We start from the raw sequence: 12383 nt of genomic DNA on the forward strand, positions 1-12383 counted from the left end.
ATTTACACTCTATATAACAGCTATTAGGCACTGCATTGGCAGACATTACAGAGTATATATGTATAGATTTACACTCTATATAACAGCTATTAGGCACTGCATTGGCAGACATTACATAGTATATATGTATAGATTTACACTCTATATAACAGCTATTAGGCACTGCATTGGCAGACATTACAGAGTATATATGTATAGATTTACACTCTATATAACAGCTATTAGGCACTGCATTGGCAGACATTACAGAGAATATATGTATAGATTTACACTCTTTATAACAGCTATTAGGCACTGTATTGGCAGACATTACAGAGTATATATGTATAGATTTACACTCTATATAACAGCTATTAGGCACTGCATTGGCAGACATTACAGAGTATATATGTATAGATTTACACTCTATATAACAGCTATTAAGCACTGCATTGGCAGACATTACAGAGTATATATGTATAGATTTACAATCTATTTAACAGCTATAAGGCACTGCATTGGCAGACATTACAGAGTATATATGTATAGATTTACACTCTATTTAACAAGCTATTATGGCACTGCATTGGCAGACATTACAGAGTATATATGTATAGATTTACAACTCTATATAACAGCATATTAGGCACTGCATTGGCAGGACATTACATAGTATATATGTATAGATTTTACACTCTATATAACAGCTATAAAGCACTGCATTGGCAGACATTACAGACATATATGTATAGATTTACATTCTATATAACAGCTATTAGGCACTGCATTGGCAGACATTACATAGTATATATGTATAGATTTACACTCTATATAACAGCTATTAGGCACTGCATTGGCAGACTTTACAGAGTATATATGTATAGATTTACAATCTATATAACAGCTATTAGGCACTGCATTGTCAGACATTACAGAGTATATATGTATAGATTTACACTATATATAAAACAGCTATTAGGCACTGCATTGGCAAGACATTACATAGTATATATGTATAGATTTACACTCTATTTAAACAGCTATTTAGGCACTGCATTGGCAGACATTACAGAGTAGTATATGTATAGATTTTACACTCTATATATATGCTATTAGGCACATGACATTGGCAGACATTACATAGTATATATGTATAGATTTACACTCTAATAAACAGCTATAAGGCACTGCATTGGCAGACATTACATTGTATATATGTATAGATTTACACTCTATATAACAGCTATTAGGCACTGCATTGGCAGACATTACAGAGTATATATGTATAGATTTACACTCTTTATAACAGCTATTAGGCACTGTATTGGCAGACATTACAGAGTATATATGTTATAGATTTACACTCTTTATAACAGCTATTAGGCACTGCATTGGCCAGACCATTACATAGTATATATGTATAGATTTACACTCTATATAACTGCTATTAGGCACTGCATTGGCAGGACATAACAGAGTATATATGTATAGATTTTACACTCTATTTAACAGCTATTTGGCACTGCATTGGCAGACATTACAGAGTATATATGTATAGATTTACACTCTATATAACAGCTATTAGGCACTGCATTGGCAGACATTACATAGTATATATGTATAGATTTACACTCTATATAACAGCTATTAGGCACTGCATTGGCAGACATTACATAGTATATATGTATAGATTTACACTCTATATAACAGCTATAAAGCACTGCATTGGCAGACATTACAGAACATATATGTATAGATTTACACTCTATATAAACAGCTATTAGGCACTGCATTGGCAGACATTACATAGTATATATGTATAGATTTACACTCTATATAACAGCTATTAGGCACTGCATTGGCAGACATTACAGAGTATATATGTATAGATTTACACTCTATATAACAGCTATTAGGCACTGAATTGGCAGAACATTACAGAGTATATATGTATAGATTTACACTCTATATAACAGCTATAAGCACTGCATTGGCAGACATTTCAGAGTATATATGTATAGATTTACACTCTATATAACAGCTATTAAGCACTGCATTGGCAGACATTACAGAGTATATATGTATAGATTTACACTCTATATAACAGCTATTAGGCACTGCATTGGCAGACATTACAGAGTATATATGTATAGATTTACACTCTATATAACAGCTATTAGGCACTGCATTGGCAGACATTACATAGTATATATGTATAAGATTTACACTCTATATAACAGCTATTAGGCACTGCATTGGCAGACATTACATAGTATATATGTATAGATTTACACTCTATATAACAGCTATTAGGCACTGCATTGGCAGACATTACAGAGTATATATGTATAGATTTACACTCTTTATAACAGCTATTAGGCACTGTATTGGCAGACATTACAGAGTATATATGTATAGATTTACACTCTATTAATAGCTTTTAGGCACTGCATTGGCAGACATTACAGAGTATATATGTATAGATTTACACTCTATATAACAGCTATTAAGCACTGCATTGGCAGACATTACAGAGTATATATGTATAGATTTACAATCTATTTAACAGCTATAAGGCACTGCATTGGCAGACATTACAGAATATATATGTATAGATTTTACACTCTATATATCAGCTATTAGGCACTGCATTGGCAGACATTACATAGTATATATGTATAGATTTACACTCTATATAACAGCTATTAGGCACTGCATTGGCAGACATTACATAGTATATATGTATAGATTTACACTCTATATAACAGCTATTAGGCACTGCATTGGCAGACATTACATAGTATATATGTATAGATTTACACTCTATATAAACAGCTATAAAGCACTGCATTGGCAGACATTACAGAACATATATGTTTAGATTTACATTCTATATAACAGCTATTAGGCACTGCATTGGCAGACATTACATAGTATATATGTATAGATTTACACTCTATATAACAGCTATTAGGCACTGCATTGCAGACATTACAGAGTATATATGTATAGATTTACACTCTATATAAACAGCTATTAGGCACTGCATTGGCAGACATTACATAGTATATATGTATAGATTTACTCTCTATATAACAGCTATAAAGCACTGCATTGGCAGACATTACAGAACATATATGTATAGATTTACACTCTATATAACAGCTATTAGGCACCTGCATTGGCAGACATTACATAGTATATATGTATAGATTTACACTCTATATAACAGCTATTAGGCACTGCATTGGCAGACATTACAGAGTATATATGTATAGATTTACACTCTATATTAACAGCTATTAGGCCACTGCATTGGCAGGACATTACAGAGTATATATGTATAGATTTACACTCCTATATAAACAGCTATTAAGCACTGCATTGGCAGACATTCAGAGTATATATGTATAGATTTACACTCTATATAACAGCTATTAAGCACTGCATTGGCAGACATTACAGAGTATATATGTATAGATTTACACTCTATTAAACAGCTATTTAGGCACTGCATTGGCAGACATTACAGAGTATATATGTATAGATTTACACTCTATATAACAGCTATTAGGCACTGCATTGGCAGCATTACATCCAGAACATTACATAGTATATATGTATAGATTTACACTCTATATAACAGCTATTAGGCACTGCATTGGCAGACATTACAGAGAATATATGTATAGATTACACTCTTTATAACAGCTATTAGGCACTGTATTGGCAGACATTACAGAGTATATATGTATAGATTTACACTCTATATAATAGCTTTTAGGCACTGCATTCGGCAGACATTACAGAGTATATATGTATAGATTTACACTCTATATAACAGCTATTAAGCACTGCATTGGCAGACATTACAGAGTATATATGTATAGATTTACAATCTATTTAACAGCTATAAGGCACTGCATTGGCAGACATTACAGAGTATATATGTATAGATTTTACACTCTATTAACAGCTATTAGGCACTGCATTGGCAGACATTACAGAGTATATATGTATAGATTTACACTCTATATAAAAGCTATTAGGCACTGCATTGGCAGACATTACATAGTATATTTGTATAGATTTACACTCTATATAACAGCTATAAAGGCACTGCATTGGCAGACATTACAGAACATATATGTATAGATTTACATTCTATATAACAGCTATTAGGCACTGCATTGGCAGACATTACATAGTATATATGTATAGATTTACACTCTATATAACAGCTATTAGGCACTGCATTGGCAGACATTACAGAGTATATATGTATAGATTTACACTCTATATAACAGCTATTAGGCACTGCATTGTCAGACATTACAGAGTATATATGTATAGATTTACACTCTATATAACAGCTATTAGGCACTGCATTGGCAGACATTACATAGTATATATGTATAGATTTACACTCTATTTAACAGCTATTAGGCACTGCATTGGCAGACATTACAGAGTATATATGTATAGATTTACACTCTATATATCAGCTATTAGGCACTGCATTGGCAGACATTACATAGTATATATGTATAGATTTACACTCTATATAACAGCTATTAGGCACTGCATTGGCAGACATTACATAGTATATATGTATAGATTTACTCTCTATATAACAGCTATTAGGCACTGCATTGGCAGACATTACAGAGTATATATGTATAGATTTACACTCTTTATAACAGCTTATTAGGCACTGTAGTGCAGGACATTACAGAGTATATATGTATAGATTTACACTCTATATAACAGCTATTAGGCACTGTATTGGCAGAACATTACAGAGTATATATGTATAGATTTACACTCTATATAATAGCTATTAGGCACTGCATTGGCAGACATTACAGAGTATATATGTATAGATTTACACTCTATATAACAGCTATTAAGCACTGCATTGGCAGACATTACAGAGTATATATGTATAGATTTACACTCTATTTAACAGCTATAAGGCACTGCATTGGCAGAACATTACAGAGTATATATGTATAGATTTACACTCTATATAAACAGCTATTAGGCACTGCATTGGCAGACATTACAGAGTATATATGTATAGATTTACACTCTATATAACAGCTATTAGGCACTGCATTGGCAGACATTACATAGTATATATGTATAGATTTACACTCTATATAACAGCTATTAAGCACTGCATTGGCAGACATTACAGAAATATATGTATAGATTTACACTCTATATAACAGCTATTAGGCACTGCATTGGCAGACATTAATAGTATATATGTATAGATTTACACTCAATATAACAGCTATTAGGCACTGCATTGGCAGACATTACAGAGTATATATGTATAGATTTACACTCTATATAACAGCTATTAGGCACTGCATTGGCAGACATTACAGAGTATATATGTATAGATTTACACTCTATATAACAGCTATTAGGCACTGCATTGGCAGACATTACAGAGTATATATGTATAGATTTACACTCTATATAACAGCTATTAAGCACTGCATTGGCAGACATTACAGAGTATATATGTATAGATTTACACTCTATATAACAGCTATAAAGCACTGCATTGGCAGACATTACAGAACATATATGTATAGATTTACACTCTATATAACAGCTATTAGGCACTGCATTGGCAGACATTACATAGTATATATGTATAGATTTACACTCTATATAACAGCTATTAGGCACTGCATTGGCTAGACATTACAGAGTATATATGTATAGATTTACACTCTTATATAACAGCTATTTAGGCACTGCCATTGGCAGGACATTACAGAGTATATATGTATAGATTTGCACTCTATATAACAGCTATAGGCACTGCATTGGCAGACATTACAGAGTATATATGTATAGATTTACACTCTATATAACAGCTATTAGGCACTGCCATTGGCAGACATTACATAGTATATATGTATAGATTTACACTCTATATAACAGCTATTAGGCACTGCATTGGCAGACATTTACAGAGTTTATATGTATAGATTTACACTCTATATAACAGCTATTAGGCACTGTATTGGAAGACATTACAGAGTATATATGTATAGATTTACACTCTATATAACAGCTATTAAGCACTGCATTGGCAGACATTACAGAGTATATATGTATAGATGTAGACTCTATATAACGGCTATTAGGCACTGCATTGGCAGACATTACAGAGTATATATGTATAGATTTACACTCTATATAACGGCTATTAGGCACTGCATTGGCAGACATTACAGAGTATATATGTATAGATTTACACTTTATATAACGGCTATTAGGCACTGCATTGGCAGACATTACATAGTCTATATGTATAGATTTAAACTCTATATAACAGCTATTAGGCACTGCATTGGCAGAAATTACAGAGTCTATATGTATAGATTTACACTCTATATAACAGCTATTAGGCACTGCATTGGCAGACATTACAGAGTATATATGTATAGATTTACACTCTATATAACAGCTATTAGGCACTGCATTGGCAGACATTACAGAGTATATATGTATAGATTTACACTTTATATAACAGCTATTAGGCACTGCATTGGCAGACATTACATAGTATATATGTATAGATTTAAACTCTATATAACAGCTATTAGGCACTGCATTGGCAGAAATTACAGAGGATATATGTATAGATTTACACTCTATATAACAGCTATTAGGCACTGCATTGGCAGCCATTACATAGTATATATGTATAGATTTACACTCTATTTAACAGCTATTAAGCACTGCATTGGCAGACATTACAGAGTATATATGTATAGATTTACACTCTATATAACAGCTATTAGGCACTGCATTGGCAGACATTACAGAGTATATATGTATAGATTTAAACTCTATATAACAGCTATTAGGCACTGCATTGGCAGACATTACAGAATATTTATGTATAGATTTACACTCTATATAACAGCTATTAGGCACTGCATTGACAGACATTACAGAGTATATATGTATAGATTTACACTCTATATAACAGCTATTAGGCACTGCATTGGAAGACATTACAGAGTATATATGTATAGATTTACACTGTATATAACAGCTATTAGGCAATGCATTGGCGACATTACAGAGTATATATGTGTAGATTTACACTCTATATAACAGGCTATTAGGCACTGCATTGGCAGACATTACAGAGTATATATGTATAGATTTTACACTCTATATAACAGCTATAGGCACTGTATTGGCAGACATTACAGAGTATATAAGTATAGATTTACACTCTATATAACAGCTATTAGGCACCTGCATTGGCAGACATTACAGGAGTATATATGTATAGATTTACCACTTATATAACAGCTATTAGGCACTGCATTGGCAGACATTACAGAGTATATATGTATAGATTTACACTCTATATAACAGCTATTAGGCACTGCATTGGCAGACATAACAGAGTATATATGTATAGATTTACACTCTATTTAACAGCTATATAAGCACTGCATTGGCAGACATTACAGAGTATATATGTATAGATTTAAACTCTATATAACAGCTATTAGGCACTGCATTGGCAGACATTACAGAGTATATATGTATAGATTTACACTCTATATAACAGCTATTAGGCACTGCATTGGAGACATGTACAGAGTATATGTATAGATTTACACTCTATATAACAGCTATTAAGCACCTGTATTGGCAGACATTACAGATTATATATATATATAGATTTACACTCTAACAGCTATTAGGCACTGCATTTGGCAGACATTACAGAGTAAATATGTATATATTTTCACTCTATATAACAGCTATTAGGCACTGCATTGGCAGACATTACAGAGTATATATGTATAGATTTACACGCTATATAACAGCTATTAGGCACTGCATTGGCAGACATTACAGAGTATATATGTATAGATTTACACTCTATATAACAGCTATTAGGCACTGCATTGGCAGTCATTACAGAGTATATATGTATAGATTTACACTCTATATAACAGCTATTCAGGCACTGCATTGGCAGACACTACAGAGATATATATGTATAGATTTACACTCTATATAACAGCTATTAGGCACTGCATTGACAGACATTTACAGAGTTTATATGTATAGATTTACACTCTATATAACAGCTATTAGGCACTGCATTGGCAGACATTACAGAGTATATATGTATAGATTTACACTCTATATAACAGCTATTAGGCACTGCCTTGGCAGACATTACATAGTATATATGTATAGATTTACACTCTATATAACAGCTATTAGGCACTGCATTGGCAGACATTACAGAGTATATATGTATAGATTTACACTCTATATAACAGCTATTAGGCACCTGCATTGGCAGACCTTACATAGTATATATGTATAGATTTACACTCTATATAAACAGCTATTAAGCACAGCATTGGCAGACATTACAGAGTATAATATGTATAGATTTACACTCTATATAACAGCTATTAAGCACTGCATTGGCAGACATTACAGAATATATATGTATATAGATTTACACTCTATATAAACAGCTATTAAGCACTGCATAGGCAGACATTACAGAGTATATATGTATAGATTTACACTCTATATAACAGCTATTAGGCACTGCATTGGCAGACATAACAGAGTATATATGTATAGATTTACACTCTATATAACAGCTATTAAGCACTGCATTGGCAGACATTGCAGAGTATATATGTATAGATTTACACTCTATATAACAGCTATTAAGCACTGCATTGGCAGACCTTACAGAGTATATGTATAGATTTACACTCTATATAACAGCTATTAAGCACTGCATTGGCAGACATTACAGAGTATATATGTATAGATTTACACTCTATATAACAGCTATTAAGCACTGCATTGGCAGAGATTACAGAGTATATATGTATAGATTTACACTCTATATAACAGCTATAAGCACTGCATTGGCAGACATTACAGAGTTTATATGAATAGATTTACACTCTATATAACAGCTATTAAGCACTGCATTGGCAGACATTACAGAGTATATATGTATAGATTTACACTCTATATAACAGCTATTATTCACTGCATTGGCAGACATTACAGAGTATATATGTATAGATTTACACTCTATATAACAGCTATTAGGCACTGCCATTGGCAGGACATTACAGAGTATATATGTATAGATTTAACACTCTATATAACAGCTCTTAAGCACTGCATTGGCAGACATTACAGAGTATATATGTAATAGATTTACACTCTATATAACAGCTCTTAAGCACTGCATTGGCAGACATTACAGAGTATATATGTATAAATTTACACTCTATATAACAGCTATTAAGCAGTGAATTGGCAAACATTACAGAGTATATATGTATAGATTTACACTCTATATAACAGCTATTAAGCACTGCATTGGCAGACATTACAGAGTATATATGTATAGATTTACACTCTATATAACAGCTATTATGGCACTGCATTGGCAGACATTACAGAGTATATATGTATATATTTACACGCTATATAACAGCTATTAGGGCACTCGCATTGCAAATAATCTGCATACAAATTAAATACATCAATAGCCTTTCAAACTACCATTTTGTTGCAGCTTAGTCACATGGTGCTTGATATAAGATATTTTCACTTAATATCATTAATCACATTAAGGGATATTAAACAGTATTGTATCATACAATGCTTTATTATGTAGTTAAAAATTATTTGTTTTTCTAAATTTCACTGAGTTTCTAGCTCTCCTGCTGAGGACTATTAGAAACAGATATAGCCTATAAGATCACCATACAACCTGCTTATTTTAAAATAAGTGGTTAGAGATAAGTTTATGGCAAAAATATACGTTATCATTATGGAAAGTGTAAGTGCCAAGAGCTAGATTAAGCAATAGGGGTAATGTTAGGGTTAACCTTACATATAGGGGCAGTTTTAGGGTTAGGTACAGGGTTAGGGTTACCATCAGGGGCATTCTTAGGGTTAGGAATATTGCTAAAACCAATAAGGGACAGATGTTGTGGCAGGGCTAGCCTTGTGAAATCTGTCATTTGAACATATCTTATCATCTCTGCTAAAGCCAATAAGGGACATATATGTGTCAGGGTTAGCCTTGTGAAGCCTGTCCTGTGCACATATTTTATAAATCTCTGCTAAAGCCAATTACGGACAAATCTGTGACAGGGTTAGCCTTGGTGAAGTTTGTCTTGTGAACATATTATCTCTGCCAAAGCCAATAAAGGACATATCTGTGACAGGGTTAGTCTTTTAAAGCTGTCTTGTGCACATATCTCTGTAAAGCCAATAAGGGACAGATATGTGTCAGGGTTAGGCTTGTGAAGCCTGTTATGTGCATATATCTTATCTCTGTAACCCTAATAAGGGACAGATATGTGGCAGGGGTTAGCCTTGTGATGCCTGTCCTGTGCACATATCTTATCATCTCTGCTAAAGCCAATAAGAGGACAGATATGTGTCAGGGTTAGCCTTCTGAAACCTGTCCTCGGCACATATCTTATCATCTCTGTAAAGCCAATAACTGACAGATATGTGGCAGGGTTAGCCTTGTGATGCCTGTCCTGTGCACATATCTTATCATCTCTGCTAAAGCCAATAAGGGACAGATATGTGACTGGGTTAGCCTTGTGAAGTCTGTTCTGTGCACATATCTTATGATCTCTGCTAAAGCTAAAAAGGGACAGACATGTGGCAGAGTTAGCCTTGTGATGCCTGTCCTGAGCACATATCTTATCATCTCTGTAAATCCAATTAGGGACAGATATGTGGCAGGGTTAGACTTGTGATTCTTGTCATGTGCTCATATCTTATCATCTCTACTAAAGCCAATAAGGGACAGATATGTGGCAGGGTTGTGATGCCTGTCCTGTGCACTTTTGTGATCTTTAAAACTGAGGAAACCTCACACATTTTAGAGTTAAATTGCAGGAAAGGTAAATAAAAAAACAAAATATATAATAAAGTTTGTTGCACGACTCATAATGAAGCATTTTTATCTCCAGTCACAAGGTGTTTATTCCCTGTTTAACAGGAGATTGCGCCGTAGCAAATCAATGACCTCGAGTGATCACAGCTCTTGAAAAAGATGTTTTGTGTGTTAAGTACCCTCTTTTCAAAATAAAGTGCCTTTCAAAGTGCTTACTCTTACCTTATGGACCTCACGGTCACAAATGCTCACTCCAGTTTACAAGGTGTAGGCACAGTGTAAGCCACTCTGGTGACCGTGTTTGGACTTAAGCCTGCATGGAGCTGCATCCCCTATAAAACCCGGTGATGAAGGAGCAATCTCATTTAAGGGTCTCTTAAGAAGATACAATGTTACAAGGTTCACAAACTTACACTGTAAATAATGTTAGAATTCAATAAAAGATCATGTTTATTAAAACCTATATAGAGGGGAGTGTCTAGGCAGCGGTTATGGATGGTCACAATTTCAGGAGCTCCTGACAAAACATTGATAATCCACTGATTATCTCTAAAACACCAGACCATCTCAGCATAACATTACCTAAGTCCACCAGCTGTGTGTTTTCAGTACTTAGACACTACTTTGTTCGGTGTGTTTATGACGGCAGTACCCTGAACTAGACCGCTGGGGTCTATGGTGGCGGACATAGCCCAGCTCTCGGCACCCACCCCCCCCCATCATGGCAGAGGGGAATTGCAGTAGCTGTAAGCGTTACATTTAAATTATAAGATACACTATACCAAGAGAGCTGAAATCCTCCTACTTTTATCTATATAATGGAGCCTAGTCAATTATCCCCTGCTAAATACGATGAACTCTCTATTCTACGAGCATTTCTCGTGCCTGACAGAGCACCTACAATTGGTATGGGGGATCACTAATACACCCGAGATACGAGTTCTGCTCACTCCAGAGGGCAAACCAGTCTTACAAGAAGATGAATACCCCAAAGAACCCGAGATATTGGAGACAATACCAGCGGTAGATAGGGAGCAGAGTGGTTGCCGAGAAGAGACATGATGAGCTACTCTGGATTCCGTCCGACATAGAGATCCGTGCTATAACCTCCTCCCTGGGAGCAGATGGCCTGGAGGGAGTAATGACACCTGATCTGGCACAGAGAGACAAAGCAAAGAGAGAGCCCATCAGATAAGAATGTCGTATGATCACGCCCCTGAGTTCAAGTTTACAAGCGACGTCTCTGGCGAGTGGTTATGATACTTACCTAGGCATTCTTCCCAGTAGAAGATACACAGGGGAACTACAGAGTTTGAACCTAAGTCAGAGGCCATAACATCTCAGAGGGGTTTCTAAGAAAAGTATGCAAGATTTAATACAGGACTACTTTCATCATGCCCATAATATCCCTGGACTGTCTCACTGTACTATACCTGTC

The sequence above is a fragment of the Bombina bombina genome, chromosome 5 (genome assembly GCF_027579735.1).
Source record: "Bombina bombina isolate aBomBom1 chromosome 5, aBomBom1.pri, whole genome shotgun sequence".
NCBI classification, from domain to species: Eukaryota; Metazoa; Chordata; class Amphibia; order Anura; family Bombinatoridae; genus Bombina; species Bombina bombina.